The sequence below is a fragment of the Camellia sinensis genome, chromosome 6 (assembly GCF_055761805.1).
Source record: "Camellia sinensis isolate YWXY chromosome 6, ASM5576180v1, whole genome shotgun sequence".
NCBI classification, from domain to species: Eukaryota; Viridiplantae; Streptophyta; class Magnoliopsida; order Ericales; family Theaceae; genus Camellia; species Camellia sinensis.
Window position 1 is genome coordinate 3,395,001 of NC_138966.1, and position 17,500 is coordinate 3,412,500.

Genomic DNA, 17,500 nt, shown 5'->3' on the forward strand with positions numbered 1-17,500 from the left:
ACGGCCTCTGCCCGCATGCCATGCCACGGCCTCGGCCCGCGTGACATGCCACGGCCTCGGCCCGCATGCCTTGCCACGACGTCGCCCAACTTGCCATGCCACGGCCTCGGCCCGCATGCCATGCCACGGCCTCGGCTCGCATGACATGCCACGGCCTCGGCCCGCATGCCTTGCTACGGCGTCGCCCAACATGCCATGCCACGGCCTCGGCCCGCATGCCATGCCATGGCCTCGGCCCGCATGACATGCCACGGCCTCGGACCGCATGCCTTGCTACGGCGTCGCCCAACATGCCATGCCACGGCCCCGGCCCGCATGCCTTGCCACCGCGTTGCCCGGCGTGCCATGCCACCGCGTTGCCCGGCGTGCCATGCCTTAGCCTTGGCCAACATGTCGTGCCACGGCCTCGGCCCGCATGCCATGCCATGCCACGGCCCGCATGTCTTGCCACGGCGTTGCCAAACATGCCATGCCACGGCCTCGGCCCGCATGCCTTGCCACGGCCTCGGCCAACATGCCATGCCACGGCCTCGGCCCGCATGCCATGCCACGGCCTCGGCCCGCATGACATGCCACGGCCTCGGCCCGCATGCCTTGCTACGGCGTCGCCCAACATGCCATGCCACGGCCTCGGCCCGCATGCCATGCCACGGCCTCGGCCCGCATGCCCTTCTACGGCGTTGCCCAACATGCCATGCCACGGCCTCGGCCCGCATGCCTTGCCACCGCGTTGCCCAGCATGCCATGCCAACGCGTTGCCCGGCGTGCCATGCCTTAGCCTTGGCCAACATGTCGTGCCACGGCCTCGGCCCGCATGCCATGCCACGGCCTCGGCCCGCATGTCTTGCCACGGCGTTGCCCAACATGCCATGCCACGGCCTCGGCCCCCATGCCTTGCCACCGCGCTGCCCAGCATGCCAATGCACCGCGTTGCCCGGCGTGCCATGCCTTAGCCTTGGCCAACATGCCACGCCACGGCCTCGGCCCGCATGGCTTGCCAGGGCGTTGCCCAACATGCCATGCCACGGCCTCGGCCCGCATGTCTTGCCACGGCGTTGCCCAACATGCCATGCCATGCCACGCCACGGCCTCGGCCCGCATGCCATGCCACGGCCTCGGCCCGCATGCCATGCCATGCCACGGCCTCGGCCCGCATGCCATGCCACGGCCTCGGCCAGCATGCCATGCCAAGGCCTCGGCCCGCATGCCTTGCCACGGCGTTGCCCAGCATGCCATGCCACCGCGTTGCCCAGCGGGCCGTGCCGCGGCCTCGGCCCGCATGCCTTGCGACTGCCTTGGCCAGCGTGCCATGCCACAGCGTGCCATGCCTTAGCCTTGGCCTACATGCCATGCCACTGCCTTGGCCAGCATGTCGTGCCACCGCCACGGCCAGCATGCCATGCCGGTCCGTTGCCCAGCATGCCACGGCCGTGGCGGCATGGCAAGCCACGGCCTCGGCCAGCATGCCATGCCACGGCCTCGGCCAGCATGCCATGGCACTGTCTTGGTCAGCATGCCATGCCATGGCACCGCCTTGTCCAGCACGCCGTGCCGCAGCGTTGGCCAGCATGCCTTGGCCGGCATGCCATGCCAATGCCTTGGGCCAACATGGCGTGCCACGGGCTGGGCCATGCCGGTCCGTTGCCCGGCATGCCACGGCCGTGGCGGCATGGCAAGCCACGGCCTCGGCCAGCATGCCATGCCCCGGCCTCGCCCAGCATGCCATGGCACGGTCTTGGTCAGCATGCCATGCCATGGCACCGCCTTGTGCAGCGTTGGCCAGCATGCCTTGGCCGGCATGCCATGCCAATGCCTTGGGCCAACATGGCGTGCCACGGGCTGGGCGAGCACGGCATGCCACGGGCTGGGCGAGCATGCCACGCCACGGCCTTGGCTAGCAGCAAGGCATGCCACGGCCTCGGCGAGCATGCCATGCCATGCCAAGGCCAAGGCCAAAGCCAAGGCCAAGGCAGTGGGCAAGGCCAAGTCCCTGTGCAAGGCATGGCCAAGGCCAAGGCAAAGGCCAAGGCCGCGGGCAAAGGCCAAGGCCAAGGCCAAGGCCATGGCGTGCCACCGCCTCGATCGATCTTTTTGAACATGATTCTTTTATAATCTTACCCAAACCGTGCAACACAATTAAAAATGCACTACAATCAATTTTAAATGTCATTCCCTATTTTTTTGCAATTTTTCTGGAGCTTTTCGAATTTTTAAAGCCCTTATTTGGCATAAAAAAATCAAAATAAAATAAAAAAAATGAAAAAAATAATTTAATAATTTCTATAATTACTAGTGAATCATCCTTTAATTATGGGAATTTTTCCATAATTTTTTGACTATTTTTATTAATTTTTATTATTTTTTAAGTATTAATATCGAAATAAATTAAAATAAAATATTTTCTGTAAAAAAATATTTTTTTTAATTTTTTTTATGGTGTATTAAATTATTTCCTACAACTTTCATGTTGAAAGTTTTGGCAAAAAACCATTACTTTTTAAAAAAACCCCATTATGACTCCTCGAACATGCTTGATGTTTCCTCCTGCCAGATTGAAAAGGGCTTAACAGGCTATTATAAGGGGGGGGCACCTCCCTTGCCCAGGGCAAGGCAGTGGCAGGTACGCCCCATGTTGGGCGCGGCCTGGGCTGCGGCCTTGGGTTACATGCACTGCGGCTCGACCGCGGCCTGGGCTGCGGCCTGGGGCGGCTCGGCCGCGGCGTTGGGCGGCCTGGACCGCGGCCTTGGGCGGCCTTGCGCGGCCTGGGCGCGGCCTTGGGCGGCCTGGGCGCGGCCTTGCGCGGCCTGGGCGCGGCCTTGGGCGGCCTGGGCGCGGCCTTGCGCGGCCTGGGCGCGGCCTTGGGCGGCCTGGGCGCGGCCTTGCGCGGCCTGGGCGAGGCCTTGGGCAGCATGGCGTGGCATGCGCGCGGGCGTGGGCGGCCTGGCATGCGCGCGGCATGGGCAGCACGGCATGGCATGCGCACGGCCTGGGCGGCCTGGCATGCAGCCGGCCTGGCATGCCCGCGGCGTGGGCAGCACGGCATGGCATGCGCACGGCCTGGGCGGCCTGGCATGCAGCCGGCCTGGCATGCCCGCGGCGTGGGCAGCACGGCATGGCATGCGCACGGCCTGGGCGGCCTGGCATGCAGCCGGCCTGGGCAGCACGGCATGGCATGCGCACGGCCTGGGCGGCCTGGCATGCCCGCGGCGTGGGCAGCGTGGCCTGTGCGAATACCGCGCGCGTGGTCTTTTGACCACGGTGCGCGTGTTGCGCGCATGGTCGCGCACGCCTTTGCACGCCTTTGCACGCCTTCGCACGCAACGCACGTCTAGTGATAAGAACCGCAGCCAAGGCAGCCCAGCCCCAAGGCCAAGGCCAGCAGCATGGCATGCCACGGCGAAGGCAGCCCAGCCAAAGCCAGCAGCATGCCATGCCAAGGCCAGCAGCATGCCATGCCACGGCCAAGGCAGGCCAGCCAAAGCCAGCAGCATGCCATGCCAAGGCCAAGGCCAGCAGCATGCCATGCCACGGCCAAGGCAGCCCAGCCAAAGCCAGCAGCATGCCAAGCCAAGGCCAAGGCCAGCAGCATGCCATGCCACGGCCAAGGCAGCCCAGCCAAAGCCAGCAGCATGCCATGCCAAGGCCTAGGCCAGCAGCATGCCATGCCACGGCCAAGGCAGGCAAGCCAAAGCCAGCAGCATGCCATGCCAAGGCCAAGGCCAGCAGCATGCCATGCCACGGCCAAGGCAGCCCAGCCAAAGCCAGCAGCATGCCATGCCAAGGCCTAGGCCAGCAGCATGCCATGCCACGGCCAAGGCAGGCCAGCCAAAGCCAGCAGCATGCCATGCCAAGGCCAAGGCCAGCAGCATGCCATGCCACGGCCAAGGCAGCCCACCCAAAGCCAGCAGCATGCCATGCCAAGGCCTAGGCCAGCAGCATGCCATGCCACGGCCAAGGCAGGCGAGCCAAAGCCAGCAGCATGCCATGCCAAGGCCATGGCCAGCAGCATGCCATGCCACGGCCAAGGCAGCCCAGCCAAAGCCAGCAGCATGCCATGCCAAGGCCTAGGCCAGCAGCATGCCATGCCACGGCCAAGGCAGGCCAGCCAAAGCCAGCAGCATGCCATGCCAAGGCCATGGCCAGCAGCATGCCATGCCACGGCCAAGGCAGCCCAGCCAAAGCCAGCAGCATGCCATGCCAAGGCCAAGGCCAGCAGCATGCCATGCCACGGCCAAGGCAGCCCAGCCAAAGCCACCAGCATGCCATGCCAAGGCCTAGGCCAGCAGCATGCCATGCCACGGCCAAGGCAGGCCAGCCAAAGCCAGCAGCATGCCATGCCAAGGCCAAGGCCAGCAGCATGCCATGCCACGGCCAAGGCAGCCCAGCCAAAGCCAGCAGCATGCCATGCCAAGGCCTAGGCCAGCAGCATGCCATGCCACGGCCAAGGCAGGCGAGCCAAAGCCAGCAGCATGCCATGCCAAGGCCATGGCCAGCAGCATGCCATGCCACGGCCAAGGCAGCCCAGCCAAAGCCAGCAGCATGCCATGCCAAGGCCAAGGCCAGCAGCATGCCATGCCAAGGCCAAGGCCAGCAGCATGCCATGCCACGGCCAAGGCAGCCCACCCAAAGCCAGCAGCATGCCATGCCAAGGCCTAGGCCAGCAGCATGCCATGCCACGGCCAAGGCAGGCGAGCCAAAGCCAGCAGCATGCCATGCCAAGGCCATGGCCAGCAGCATGCCATGCCACGGCCAAGGCAGCCCAGCCAAAGCCAGCAGCATGCCATGCCAAGGCCTAGGCCAGCAGCATGCCATGCCACGGCCAAGGCAGGCCAGCCAAAGCCAGCAGCATGCCATGCCAAGGCCATGGCCAGCAGCATGCCATGCCACGGCCAAGGCAGCCCAGCCAAAGCCAGCAGCATGCCATGCCAAGGCCAAGGCCAGCAGCATGCCATGCCACGGCCAAGGCAGCCCAGCCAAAGCCACCAGCATGCCATGCCAAGGCCTAGGCCAGCAGCATGCCATGCCACGGCCAAGGCAGGCCAGCCAAAGCCAGCAGCATGCCATGCCAAGGCCAAGGCCAGCAGCATGCCATGCCACGGCCAAGGCAGCCCAGCCAAAGCCAGCAGCATGCCATGCCAAGGCCTAGGCCAGCAGCATGCCATGCCACGGCCAAGGCAGGCGAGCCAAAGCCAGCAGCATGCCATGCCAAGGCCATGGCCAGCAGCATGCCATGCCACGGCCAAGGCAGCCCAGCCAAAGCCAGCAGCATGCCATGCCAAGGCCTAGGCCAGCAGCATGCCATGCCACGGCCAAGGCAGGCAAGCCAAAGCCAGCAGCATGCCATGCCAAGGCCAAGGCTAGCAGCATGCCATGCCACGGCCAAGGCAGCCCAGCCAAAGCCAGCAGCATGCCATGCCAAGGCCTAGGCCAGCAGCATGCCATGCCACGGCCAAGGCAGGCCAGCCAAAGCCAGCAGCATGCCATGCCAAGGCCAAGGCCAGCAGCATGCCATGCCACGGCCAAGGCAGCCCACCCAAAGCCAGCAGCATGCCATGCCAAGGCCTAGGCCAGCAGCATGCCATGCCACGGCCAAGGCAGGCGAGCCAAAGCCAGCAGCATGCCATGCCAAGGCCATGGCCAGCAGCATGCCATGCCACGGCCAAGGCAGCCCAGCCAAAGCCAGCAGCATGCCATGCCAAGGCCTAGGCCAGCAGCATGCCATGCCACGGCCAAGGCAGGCCAGCCAAAGCCAGCAGCATGCCATGCCAAGGCCATGGCCAGCAGCATGCCATGCCACGGCCAAGGCAGCCCAGCCAAAGCCAGCAGCATGCCATGCCAAGGCCAAGGCCAGCAGCATGCCATGCCACGGCCAAGGCAGCCCAGCCAAAGCCACCAGCATGCCATGCCAAGGCCTAGGCCAGCAGCATGCCATGCCACGGCCAAGGCAGGCCAGCCAAAGCCAGCAGCATGCCATGCCAAGGCCAAGGCCAGCAGCATGCCATGCCAAGGCCATGGCCAGCAGCATGCCATGCCACGGCCAAGGCAGCCCAGCCAAAGCCAGCAGCATGCCATGCCAAGGCCAAGGCCAGCAGCATGCCATGCCACGGCCAAGGCAGCCCAGCCAAAGCCACCAGCATGCCATGCCAAGGCCTAGGCCAGCAGCATGCCATGCCACGGCCAAGGCAGGCCAGCCAAAGCCAGCAGCATGCCATGCCAAGGCCAAGGCCAGCAGCATGCCATGCCACGGCCAAGGCAGCCCAGCCAAAGCCAGCAGCATGCCATGCCAAGGCCTAGGCCAGCAGCATGCCATGCCACGGCCAAGGCAGGCGAGCCAAAGCCAGCAGCATGCCATGCCAAGGCCATGGCCAGCAGCATGCCATGCCACGGCCAAGGCAGCCCAGCCAAAGCCAGCAGCATGCCATGCCAAGGCCAAGGCCAGCAGCATGCCATTCCACGGCCAAGGCAGCCCAGCCAAAGCCAGCAGCATGCCATGCCAAGGCCTAGGCCAGCAGCATGCCATGCCACGGCCAAGGCAGGCCAGCCAAAGCCAGCAGCATGCCATGCCAACGCCAAGGCCAGCAGCATGCCATGCCACGGCCAAGGCAGCCCAACCAAAGCCAGCAGCATGCCATGCCAAGGCCTAGGCCAGCAGCATGCCATGCCACGGCCAAGGCAGGCCAGCCAAAGCCAGCAGCATGCCATGCCAAGGCCTAGGCCACCAGCATGCCATGCCACGGCCAAGGCAGCCCAGCCAAAGCCAGCAGCATGCCATGCCAAGGCCAAGGCCAGCAGCATGCCATGCCACGGCCAAGGCAGCCCAGCCAAAGCCAGCAGCATGCCATGCCAAGGCCTAGGCCAGCAGCATGCCATGCCACGGCCAAGGCAGGCAAGCCAAAGCCAGCAGCATGCCATGCCAAGGCCTTGGCCAGCAGCATGCCATGCCACGGCCAAGGCAGCCCAGCCAAAGCCAGCAGCATGCCATGCCAAGGCCAAGGCCAGCAGCATGCCATGCCACGGCCAAGGCAGCCCAGCCAAAGCCAGCAGCATGCCATGCCAAGGCCTAGGCCAGCAGCATGCCATGCCACGGCCAAGGCAGGCCAGCCAAAGCCAGCAGCATGCCATGCCAAGGCCAAGGCCAGCAGCATGCCATGCCACGGCCAAGGCAGCCCGACCAAAGCCAGCAGCATGCCATGCCAAGGCCTAGGCCAGCAGCATGCCATGCCACGGCCAAGGCAGGCCAGCCAAAGCCAGCAGCATGCCATGCCAAGGCCTAGGCCACCAGCATGCCATGCCACGGCCAAGGCAGCCCAGCCAAAGCCAGCAGCATGCCATGCCATGGCCAAGGCCAGCAGCATGCCATGCCACGGCCAAGGCAGCCCAGCCAAAGCCAGCAGCATGCCATGCCAAGGCCTAGGCCAGCAGCATGCCATGCCACGGCCAAGGCAGGCCAGCCAAAGCCAGCAGCATGCCATGCCAAGGCCTAGGCCAGCAGCATGCCATGCCACGGCCAAGGCAGCCCAGCCAAAGCCAGCAGCATGCCATATCACGGCCAAGGGCAGCAGCATGCCATGCCACGGCCAAGGCAGCCCAGCCAAAGCCAGCAGCATGCCATGCCATGGCCTAGGCCAGCAGCATGCCATGCCACGGCCAAGGCAGGCCAGCCAAAGCCAGCAGCATGCCATGCCAAGGCCAAGGCCAGCAGCATGCCATGCCACGGCCAAGGCAGGCCAGCCAAAGCCAGCAGCATGCCATGCCAAGGCCTAGGCCAGCAGCATGCCATGCCACGGCCAAGGCAGCCCAGCCAAAGCCAGCAGCATGCCATATCAAGGCCAAGGCCAGCAGCATGCCATGCCACGGCCAAGGCAGCCCAGCCAAAGCCAGCAGCATGCCATGCCATGGCCTAGGCCAGCAGCATGCCATGCCACGGCCAAGGCAGGCCAGCCAAAGCCAGCAGCATGCCATGCCAAGGCCTAGGCCAGCAGCATGCCATGCCACGGCCAAAACAGGCCAGCCAAAGCCAGCAGCATGCCATGCCAAGGCCTACGCCAGCAGCATGCCATGCCACGGCCAAGGCAGGCCAGCCAAAGCCAGCAGCATGCCATGCCAAGGCCAAGGCCAGCAGCATGCCATGCCACGGCCAAGGCAGGCCTGCCAAAGCCAGCAGCATGCCATGCCAAGGCCTAGGCCAGCAGCATGCCATGCCACGGCCAAGGCAGGCCAGCCAAAGCGAGCAGCATGCCATGCCAAGGCCAAGGCCAGCAGCATGCCATGCCACGGCCAAGGCAGCCCAACCAAAGCCAGCAGCATGCCATGCCAAGGCTTAGGCCAGCAGCATGCCATGCCACGGCCAAGGCAGGCCAGCCAAAGCCAGCAGCATGCCATGCCAAGGCCTAGGCCACCAGCATGCCATGCCACGGCCAAGGCAGCCCAGCCAAAGCCAGCAGCATGCCATGCCAAGGCCAAGGCCAGCAGCATGCCATGCCACGGCCAAGGCAGCCCAGCCAAAGCCAGCAGCATGCCATGCCAAGGCCTAGGCCAGCAGCATGCCATGCCACGGCCAAGGCAGGCCAGCCAAAGCCAGCAGCATGCCATGCCAAGGCCAAGGCCAGCAGCATGCCATGCCACGGCCAAGGCAGCCCAACCAAAGCCAGCAGCATGCCATGCCAAGGCCTAGGCCAGCAGCATGCGATGCCACGGCCAAGGCAGGCCAGCCAAAGCCAGCAGCATGCCATGCCAAGGCCTAGGCCACCAGCATGCCATGCCACGGCCAAGGCAGCCCAGCCAAAGCCAGCAGCATGCCATGCCAAGGCCAAGGCCAGCAGCATGCCATGCCACGGCCAAGGCAGCCCAGCCAAAGCCAGCAGCATGCCATGCCAAGGCCTAGGCCAGCAGCATGCCATGCCACGGCCAAGGCAGGCCAGCCAAAGCCAGCAACATGCCATGCCAAGGCCTAGGCCAGCAGCATGCCATGCCACGGCCAAGGCAGCCCAGCCAAAGCCAGCAGCATGCCATATCACGGCCAAGGGCAGCAGCATGCCATGCCACGGCCAAGGCAGCCCAGCCAAAGCCAGCAGCATGCCATGCCATGGCCTAGGCCAGCAGCATGCCATGCCACGGCCAAGGCAGGCCAGCCAAAGCCAGCAGCATGCCATGCCAAGGCCAAGGCCAGCAGCATGCCATGCCACGGCCAAGGCAGGCCAGCCAAAGCCAGCAGCATGCCATGCCAAGGCCTAGGCCAGCAGCATGCCATGCCACGGCCAAGGCAGCCCAGCCAAAGCCAGCAGCATGCCATATCAAGGCCAAGGCCAGCAGCATGCCATGCCACGGCCAAGGCAGCCCAGCCAAAGCCAGCAGCATGCCATGCCATGGCCTAGGCCAGCAGCATGCCATGCCACGGCCAAGGCAGGCCAGCCAAAGCCAGCAGCATGCCATGCCAAGGCCTAGGCCAGCAGCATGCCATGCCACGGCCAAAACAGGCCAGCCAAAGCCAGCAGCATGCCATGCCAAGGCCTAGGCCAGCAGCATGCCATGCCACGGCCAAGGCAGGCCAGCCAAAGCCAGCAGCATGCCATGCCAAGGCCAAGGCCAGCAGCATGCCATGCCACGGCCTAGGCCAGCAGCATGCCATGCCACGGCCAAGGCAGCCCAGCCAAAGCCAGCAGCATGCCATGCCAAGGCCTAGGCCAGCAGCATGCCATGCCACGGCCAAGGCAGCCCAGCCAAAGCCAGCAGCATGCCATGCCAAGGCCAAGGCCAGCAGCATGCCATGCCACGGCCAAGGCAGCCCAGCCAAAGCCAGCAGCATGCCATGCCAAGGCCAAGGCCAGCAGCATGCCATGCCACGGCCAAGGCAGCCCAGCCAAAGCCAGCAGCATGCCATGCCAAGGCCTAGGCCAGCAGCATGCCATGCCACGGCCAAGGCAGGCCAGCCAAAGCCAACAGCATGGCATGCCAAGGCCAAGGCCAGCAGCATGCCATGCCACGGCCAAGGCAGCCCAGCCAAAGCCAGCAGCATGCCATGCCAAGGCCTAGGCCAGCAGCATGCCATGCCACGGCCAAGGCAGGCCAGCCAAAGCGAGCAGCATGCCATGCCAAGGCCTAGGCCAGCAGCATGCCATGCCACGGCCAAGGCAGCCCAACCAAAGCCAGCAGCATGCCATGCCAAGGCTTAGGCCAGCAGCATGCCATGCCACGGCCAAGGCAGGCCAGCCAAAGCCAGCAGCATGCCATGCTAAGGCCTAGGCCACCAGCATGCCATGCCACGGCCAAGGCAGCCCAGCCAAAGCCAGCAGCATGCCATGCCAAGGCCAAGGCCAGCAGCATGCCATGCCACGGCCAAGGCAGCCCAGCCAAAGCCAGCAGCATGCCATGCGAAGGCCTAGGCCAGCAGCATGCCATGCCACGGCCAACGCAGGCCAGCCAAAGCCAGCAGCATGCCATGCCAAGTGTCACGCCCCGAGAATTCTGTGACACAAGGAGCAGCATTTGAGGGATGCTGGAAGGTTCCAGAAGGCTTGAGAACGGACTAGAGTATGCTGGAAGACTCTAGAATGTGGTGGAAGGGTCCCGGGTGGCCTAGAAGATTCTGGAACGTGGAAGAACCTTGAAGTGTCCAGCAGAGTCTGGATGGGTCTGGAACATCCTAGATTATGCTAGGAGAAGCCTACCATGTACTACACTAGTGTAGAGAATTCTAGAATGTAGTAGATAGGGTAGATGTCCTAGATAGTTCTATGGAATGTTCTAGATGAGAGTTTGTAGCCCTTGGATCAAAATGATCCTAGCCGTCCATTAGGGAGGAGGATGGCTATATAAGGGTGAGGGGTCTCATTTGTTAGGCAACAAACCAAGAAGTGGAGATCCAAGAGAGCACTTGTAAGTGTGAGTGTGAGAGCCTTATAAAGCTTTGTACACAACTATACTTGTAAAGTTATCTTGTATAGTGAAGGCATTCTTCCACCTAAATCTTGTGTGTCTTAGTGTGGGTTGAGTGGATAAGGCTGACTTAGGTGCAACCAAGAGGGTTGGAGACATCTAAGGCCGCACGGAAGGCTTGCGAAGTCTAAGTCCGTGACAGTTGGTATCAGAGCAGGTTACGTGAGAAAGTAACTGCGGTAGGTGTACATGGCTATGACTGGCGACGAAGGGAACGTCCCCAGGGTGAGGAGACTCTCAACAAGTGACTCGATGGCAACGTCGGAGGCGGTGGCACGACTCGAGGGGATGATGGAGGATGTGGTGGGAAGGCTCACTAGGCTGGAGGAAGTGCTAGTTGGCCCTGGCAAGCCCACACCTCATATCACTAGCTTTTTCTCCTATTTTGCTAGTTTGGTTGCTAGGGTGGGAGAGCTGGAGGAGAAGGTGGACTCCCAGCAGAAGGCCCTGGAAGTAAGAGTAGCTAGCTTCGAGTTGGAGTTGGAGTTGTGCAAGAAGGCCATCGTGGCTGGCAATGGAGGAAATGTGGCTCCAGCCAGGAGGAGGGTTCGTGCGACGAAACCCAAGAGCTATGATGGTGCGAGGGGTGCCCAAGAGAGCCATGCCAAAGGTGGGAGGCAGTCACCTCAGACCACCGAGGATGAGCGCAGTGATGTCGAACCCCCAAGGAGACGGGAACGACGCAAGGATGGGCAACGCACCGGATCTCCAGGGAAGAGGCATGAAGGCAAGGGGCAGCTTGAGTGTTACCTGTGCAACGGACCGCACATGGTGAGGAACTGCCCAAAGAAGGCGCTTCGTGCTGAGAAGAAGAGACAGCTGAGTGCTATGGAGAGGAAGGGGAAGAAGGAGGCGCGGGACTCCGAGAGTGAAGACCCTTCAGAGAAGATGGCACAGCTGGGGAGCATCCAACTACTTGGATTAATATCCAAGGAAAATGAGGAGTTGGAAGAGCCGAGAAGCATCCAAAAGAAGGATGGGGAGCGCGCGGAGGTGAAGGCTAAAGGGAGAGCTTCACATGCGCAGAAGGAGAAGGGTGCCACTCTAAGGTTTGAGTGCACTGACAAGGCTGAGAGGCTGGGCTTGAAGAAAAAAGGGCTGCCCGAGTGTTTCCTGTGCGACGGACCGCACATGGTGAAGGACTGCCCGGAAAGGAAGAAGTCTCTTGCAGGGATGCAGCAGAGTGGGTTGCATGGCAAGGAGGAAGGACTTGCAAGGATGCAGCAGAGTAGGCCGCATGGCAAGGGCGAAGAGGCAAGCTCCAGCAGCAGCAGCGGACACAGATCATATCGAGATGTGCTGGCTCGGTATGCTTCTGCGTGACGAGGGCGTCACGGCATTGGGTGGGGGAGAGTGTCACGCCCCGAGAATTCTGTGACACAAGGAGCAGCATTTGAGGGATGCTGGAAGGTTCCAGAAGGCTTGAGAACGGACTAGAGTATGCTGGAAGACTCTAGAATGTGGTGGAAGGGTCCCGGGTGGCCTAGAAGATTCTGGAACGTGGAAGAACCTTGAAGTGTCCAGCAGAGTCTGGATGGGTCTGGAACATCCTAGATTATGCTAGGAGAAGCCTACCATGTACTACACTAGTGTAGAGAATTCTAGAATGTAGTAGATAGGGTAGATGTCCTAGATAGTTCTATGGAATGTTCTAGATGAGAGTTTGTAGCCCTTGGATCAAAATGATCCTAGCCGTCCATTAGGGAGGAGGATGGCTATATAAGGGTGAGGGGTCTCATTTGTTAGGCAACAAACCAAGAAGTGGAGATCCAAGAGAGCACTTGTAAGTGTGAGTGTGAGAGCCTTATAAAGCTTTGTACACAACTATACTTGTAAAGTTATCTTGTATAGTGAAGGCATTCTTCCACCTAAATCTTGTGTGTCTTAGTGTGGGTTGAGTGGATAAGGCTGACTTAGGTGCAACCAAGAGGGTTGGAGACATCTAAGGCCGCACGGAAGGCTTGCGAAGTCTAAGTCCGTGACACAAGGCCTAGGCCAGCAGCATGCCATGCCACGGCCATGGCAGCCCAGCCAAAGCCAGCAGCATGCCATATCAAGGCCAAGGGCAGCAGCATGCCATGCCACGGCCAAGGCAGCCCAGCCAAAGCCAGCAGCATGCCATGCCATGGCCTAGGCCAGCAGCATGCCATGCCACGGCCAAGGCAGGCCAGCCAAAGCCAGCAGCATGCCATGCCAAGGCCTAGGCCACCAGCATGCCATGCCACGGCCAAGGCAGCCCAGCCAAAGCCAGCAGCATGCCATGCCAAGGCCAAGGCCAGCAGCATGCCATGCCACGGCCAAGGCAGCCCAGCCAAAGCCAGCAGCATGCCATGCCAAGGCCTAGGCCAGCAGCATGCCATGCCACGGCCAAGGCAGGCAAGCCAAAGCCAGCAGCATGCCATGCCAAGGCCATGGCCAGCAGCATGCCATGCCACGGCCAAGGCAGCCCAGCCAAAGCCAGCAGCATGCCATGCCAAGGCCAAGGCCAGCAGCATGCCATGCCACGGCCAAGGCAGCCCAGCCAAAGCCAGCAGCATGCCATGCCAAGGCCTAGGCCAGCAGCATGCCATGCCACGGCCAAGGCAGGCCAGCCAAAGCCAGCAGCATGCCATGCCAAGGCCAAGGCCAGCAGCATGCCATGCCACGGCCAAGGCAGCCCACCCAAAGCCAGCAGCATGCCATGCCAAGGCCTAGGCCAGCAGCATGCCATGCCACGGCCAAGGCAGGCCAGCCAAAGCCAGCAGCATGCCATGCCAAGGCCTAGGCCACCAGCATGCCATGCCACGGCCAAGGCAGCCCAGCCAAAGCCAGCAGCATGCCATGCCAAGGCCAAGGCCAGCAGCATGCCATGCCACGGCCAAGGCAGCCCAGCCAAAGCCAGCAGCATGCCATGCCAAGGCCTAGGCCAGCAGCATGCCATGCCACGGCCAAGGCAGCCCAGCCAAAGCCAGCAGCATGCCATGCCAAGGCCAAGGCCAGCAGCATGCCATGCCACGGCCAAGGCAGGCCAGCCAAAGCCAGCAGCATGCCATGCCAAGGCCTAGGCCAGCAGCATGCCATGCCACGGCCAAAACAGGCCAGCCAAAGCCAGCAGCATGCCATGCCAAGGCCAAGGCCAGCAGCATGCCATGCCACGGCCTAGGCCAGCAGCATGCCATGCCACGGCCAAGGCAGCCCAGCCAAAGCCAGCAGCATGCCATGCCAAGGCCTAGGCCAGCAGCATGCCATGCCACGGCCAAGGCAGCCCAGCCAAAGCCAGCAGCATGCCATGCCAAGGCCAAGGCCAGCAGCATGCCATGCCACGGCCAAGGCAGCCCAGCCAAAGCCAGCAGCATGCCATGCCAAGGCCAAGGCCAGCAGCATGCCATGCCACGGCCAAGGCAGCCCAGCCAAAGCCAGCAGCATGCCATGCCAAGGCCTAGGCCAGCAGCATGCCATGCCACGGCCAAGGCAGGCCAGCCAAAGCCAACAGCATGGCATGCCAAGGCCAAGGCCAGCAGCATGCCATGCCACGGCCAAGGCAGCCCAGCCAAAGCCAGCAGCATGCCATGCCAAGGCCTAGGCCAGCAGCATGCCATGCCACGGCCAAGGCAGGCCAGCCAAAGCGAGCAGCATGCCATGCCAAGGCCTAGGCCAGCAGCATGCCATGCCACGGCCAAGGCAGCCCAACCAAAGCCAGCAGCATGCCATGCCAAGGCTTAGGCCAGCAGCATGCCATGCCACGGCCAAGGCAGGCCAGCCAAAGCCAGCAGCATGCCATGCTAAGGCCTAGGCCACCAGCATGCCATGCCACGGCCAAGGCAGCCCAGCCAAAGCCAGCAGCATGCCATGCCAAGGCCAAGGCCAGCAGCATGCCATGCCACGGCCAAGGCAGCCCAGCCAAAGCCAGCAGCATGCCATGCGAAGGCCTAGGCCAGCAGCATGCCATGCCACGGCCAACGCAGGCCAGCCAAAGCCAGCAGCATGCCATGCCAAGGCCTAGGCCAGCAGCATGCCATGCCACGGCCATGGCAGCCCAGCCAAAGCCAGCAGCATGCCATATCAAGGCCAAGGGCAGCAGCATGCCATGCCACGGCCAAGGCAGCCCAGCCAAAGCCAGCAGCATGCCATGTCATGGCCTAGGCCAGCAGCATGCCATGCCACGGCCAAGGCAGGCCAGCCAAAGCCAGCAGCATGCCATGCCAAGGCCAAGGCAGCCCAGCCAAAGCCAGCAGCATGCCATGCCAAGGCCTAGGCCAGCAGCATGCCATGCCACGGCCAAGGCAGCCCAGCCAAAGCCAGCAGCATGCCATATCAAGGCCAAGGCCAGCAGCATGCCATGCCACGGCCAAGGCAGCCCAGCCAAAGCCAGCAGCATGCCATGCCATGCCTAGGCCAGCAGCATGCCATGCCACGGCCAAGGCAGGCCAGCCAAAGCCAGCAGCATGCCATGCCAAGGCCTAGGCCAGCAGCATGCCATGCCACGGCCAAGGCAGGCCAGCCAAAGCCAGCAGCATGCCATGCCAAGGCCAAGGCCAGCAGCATGCCATGCCACGGCCAAGGCAGGCCAGCCAAAGCCAGCAGCATGCCATGCCAAGGCCAAGGCCAGCAGCATGCCATGCCACGGCCAAGGCTGCCAGCCAAAGCCAGCAGCATGCCATGCCAAGGCCTAGGCCAGCAACATGCCATGCCACGGCCAAGGCAGCCCAGCCAAAGCCAGCAGCATGCCATGCCAAGGCCTAGGCCAGCAGCATGCCATGCCACGGCCAAGGCAGCCCAGCCAAAGCCAGCAGCATGCCATGCCACGGCCAAGGCAGCCCAGCCAAAGCCAGCAGCATGCCATGCCAAGGCCAAGGCCAAGGCCAGCAGCATGCCATGCCATGCCACGGCCAAGGCCAAGGCCAAGGCAGCCCATCCGAAGCCAGCAACATTCCATGGCAAGGCCAACGCAGCCCAGCCAAAGCCGGCGGCATGCCATGCCAAGGCCAAGGCCAGCCGCATGTCTTGCCACGGCCTTGTCCCGCAGCGTGGCGTGCCTTGGCCTTGGGCTAGAACATCGCATGCCACGCCCTTGGCAAGCAATCCTGTCCCTCGTGTAATTGCCATTTGGTTTGGCTTTGACTTACGTATATGTTGCCCTGCGAAATGCTTGTCCCTCGGGTAATAGCCGGTTTGGTTGCCTTTGACTTGCGAACACGTTGCTAGTGCTTTCCCCAGTGGAAGCTTGTTGGGAAAAGTATGTCCCTCGGAAGTTGCCTGTTGCGTTTGTTATTTGCATTCGAGCTATCCGATGCTTGCTGGGTTTCTCTAAGAGTTTTTGCACGTTCGTCGGGCTTTTTAATTATTTATTTACTCATAAAAATTATAATAAAATAAATTAAAAATAAAAAAATAATTAAAAAAATTACTATAATTACTAGTGCCTCATCTTATAATTGTTGGAATTTTTCTAGAATTTTTTGAGTATTTTTAGTAATTTTTATTATTTTTTAAGTATTAAAATTGAAATAAATTAAAATAAAATATTCCGGTGGCCAAATATTTTTTTATAATTTTTTTTATGGTGTATTAAATTATTTCATACAACTTTCATGTTGAAAGTTTTGGCAAAAAACCATTACTTTTTAAAAAAACCCCATTATGACTCCTCGAACATGCTTGATGTTTCCTCCTGCCAGATTGAAAAGGGCTTAACAGGCTATTATAAGGGGGGGGCACCTCCCTTAAGGCTGGCCAGCATGGCCAGGCCACAGGCCACGCCTATGCCTAGGCGGGCGCTTGGCACATGCCATCGCTTGGCTTGTGGCATTGGCTTGTGGCATCGAAACTACATAGCCAAGCACGGGATGCGTCGAGTGGCGGCCCGCGGCGGTGGCGGTGGCACGTTGGCCTAGGGCAGCATGCCATGCCACAGCCTTGGCCAGCAACATGGCATGCCAAAGCCTTGGCCAGCAGCATGCCATGCCCTGGCCTTGGCAAGCATGTCATGCCACGGCCTTGGCCAGCAGCATGCCATGCCACGACCTTGGCCAGCAGCATGCCATGCCCCGGCCTTGGCCAGCATGTCATGCCACGGCCTTGGCCAGCAGCATGCCATGCCACAGCCTTGGCCAGCAGCATGCCATGCCACAGCCTTGGCCAGCAACATGGCATGCCAAAGCCTTGGCCAGCAGCACGCCATGCCCCGGCCTTGGCAACCTTGCCAAGCCACGGCCATGGCCAGCAGCGTGCTATGCCCCGGCCTTGGCCAGCAGCGTGCCATGCCACGACCTTGGCCAGCAGCTTGCCATGCCCCGGCCTTGGCCAGCATGTCATGCCACGGCCTTGGCCAGCAGCATGCCATGCCACGGCCTTGGCCAGCAACATGGCATGCCGCGGCCTTGGCCGGCAGCATGCCATGCCGCGGCCTTGGCCGGCAGCATGGCAAGCCCAAGCCTTGGTCAGCAGCAGCATGCCATGCCAACGCCCTGGCCAGCAGCATGCCTTGCCACGGCCTCGGCCATCAGCATGCCTTGCCACGGCCTCGGCCATCAGCATGCCTTGCCACGGCCTCGGCCATCAGCATGCCTTGCCACGGCCTTGTCC